Genomic DNA, 2,727 nt, shown 5'->3' with positions numbered 1-2,727 from the left:
ACAAGGCCATGTTGTTTAGTGTTGAAAATCTTGAGAGATTTGAATGAGAAAGGAAAGAGAAGGGTTTGCATAATTGAAAACAATTCAACTTTGATGCAAATTTTACTCAAATGCAAACTATATGCATGCAATGGTCATGAACACTCCTTTTATTTAGATAAACAAGGTTGGGATGTTACAACTCTACCCCCCTTACAAGAATCTCGTCCTCGAGATTCCTAGATTTTAGAAAAGAAGGAAGGGTACTCAGATCGTAAACGATCTTCTCGTTCCCAGGTTGCTTCTTGCTCAGAATGATTAGACCATTGAACTTTCAGGAACTTGATGCTCTGACGTCGAGTTTTACGCTCGGCTTCATCAAGGATACGAACAGGATGTTCTCGATAAGTTAGATCCTCTTTGAGGTCAAGAGTCTCGTGATCAACACCACGGATAGGATCTTTGAAGCAACGCTTGAGTTGAGACACATGGAAGACATCATGAACTTCAGGAAAATTGGAAGGTAACTCCAACTTGTAAGAAATGTTACCACGTTTGGCAAGGACGCGGAAAGGACCAACATAGAGAGGTGCTAGTTTGCCTTTGATACCGAAACGACGGACACCCTTGAGAGGAGTGACACGAAGATAAGCTTGATCGCCAATTTCATACTTCACTTCTTGATGATGGCGATCATAGTAGCTCTTTTGACGTGACTGAGCAGTTTTCAGACGCTCGCGAATGATGCGAACTTGATCTTCTGCTTCATTGATTATATCTGGTCCAAAGAACTTTCTTTCTCCAGTTTCGGACTAGTTCAAAGGAGTTCTACACCTTCTGCCATACAAAGCTTCAAAAGGTGTCATGCCCAGGCTAGATTGGAAGCTGTTGTTATAGGTGAACTCGGCAAATGAAGGCACTTTTCCCAATCTTTACCGAAGGATATAACACATGCCCTGAGCATGTCTTCAAGAATTTGATTCACTCTTTCGGTTTGACCACCGGTTTGAGGATGATAGGCTGTGCTGAAGGAAAGACGAGTTCCCATAGCTTGTTGAAAGCTAGCCCAGAACTTTGAGGTGAAAAGACTTCCACGATCAGAGATGATCTTCTTAGGAACACCATGAAGAGTGACTATCCGTGAGATATACAGATCTGCTAGTTGACTAGCTTTTATGTCTTCTCGGATAGGAAGGAAGTGAGCAACCTTGGTTAGACGGTCAATGACTACCCATATAGCATCTCTTCCATTTTTGGTCTTGGGGAGACCAGCAATGAAATCCATGCCAATTTCATCCCACTTCCACTCTGGAATTGATAGAGGTTGGAGAGTACCAGCAGGTCTTTGATGTTCAGCTTTTACGCGATGATAAACGTCACATTCAGCAACAAACTTAGCGATCTCTTGCTTCATCCCGGACCACCAGAATCTTTGGCGAAGATCCCGATACATCTTGGTACTACCAGGATGGATGGAGAGTGGTGATTCATGAGCTTATTTAAGGATTAGCTCTTTGAGATCCGATTTATCCGGCACGACTAGACGCTTACCGAAATAAACGGTACCTTGATCATCAATGGAGAAACATTTAGCAACTCCGCTAGCAATGTTCTTCTTGATCTCGGTAATGCCAGAATCTTGCTTCTGAGCCTTATTGATCTGGTCTTCAAGAGAGGGCTTCACCTTTAGATTAGCAAGGAATCCACTAGGAACAATCTCAAGGTTGAGTTTTGCAAGTTCCTCATAGAGAGAAGGTTGCGCTTGCTTAACCATCAGATTGTTGCAATAGGACTTCCGACTTAGCGCATCAGCAACGACATTGGCTTTGCCGGGTTTATAGTTGAGACCCAAGTCATAATCTTTGATGACTTCCAACCATCTTCTCTGTCTGAGATTCAGATCCGGCTGGGTGAAAAGATACTTCAGACTTTGATGATCCGAGTACAACTCGCAACGATTACCATAAAGGTAAGGTCGCCATTGCTTAAGAGCATGGATCACAGCTGCAAGCTCGAGATCATGAGTAGGATAGTTGAGCTCATGTGGTTTCAACTGTCGAGGGGCATAGGCCACCACATGGCCATCTTGCATCAACACGCATCGAAGTCCTTGGAGAGAGGCATCGCAATAGACAACAAAGTCTTTGCTTGTGTCCGGAAGGACGAGCACAGGAGCATTAGTCAGCTTGGTTTTCAAAACCTAAAAACTTTCTTCAGCCTTTTCTGACCATTGAAACTTCTTATCTTTCTTGAGAAGATCGGTCATTGGCTTGGCAATCTTGGAGAAATTTTCAATGAATCGGCGGTAATAACCCGCCAGACCGAGAAAACTTCGAATCTCCTTAGCTGACTTAGGTGTCTTCCAGTCAAGAACAGCTTGAACTTTATCTGGAATGACTGCAACACCTTTTTCAGAGATAACATGACCAAGGAATATGAGCTCTTTTAACCAGAACTCACATTTGGAGAATTTGGCGTAGAGACGGTACTCACGAAGTTTGGTTAGCACCAGACGGAGATGTTCATCATGTTCATCTTCGGTTTTGGAGTAGATTAGAATATCGTCGATGTAGACCACGACGACCTTGTCAAGATACTCCATGAAAACAGAGTTCATGAGTCGCATAAAAGTGGCAGGAGCATTTGTGAGGCCAAAGGACATGACAGTGTACTCGTAAAGACCATAACGAGTTGTGAACGCTGTCTTTGGAATGTCCTCCTTTCGGATTTTGATTTGATGGTACCCTG

Source organism: Lolium perenne, chromosome 1, assembly GCF_019359855.2.
Source record: "Lolium perenne isolate Kyuss_39 chromosome 1, Kyuss_2.0, whole genome shotgun sequence".
Taxonomy (NCBI): domain Eukaryota; kingdom Viridiplantae; phylum Streptophyta; class Magnoliopsida; order Poales; family Poaceae; genus Lolium; species Lolium perenne.
This window is presented reverse-complemented; position numbering follows the sequence as displayed.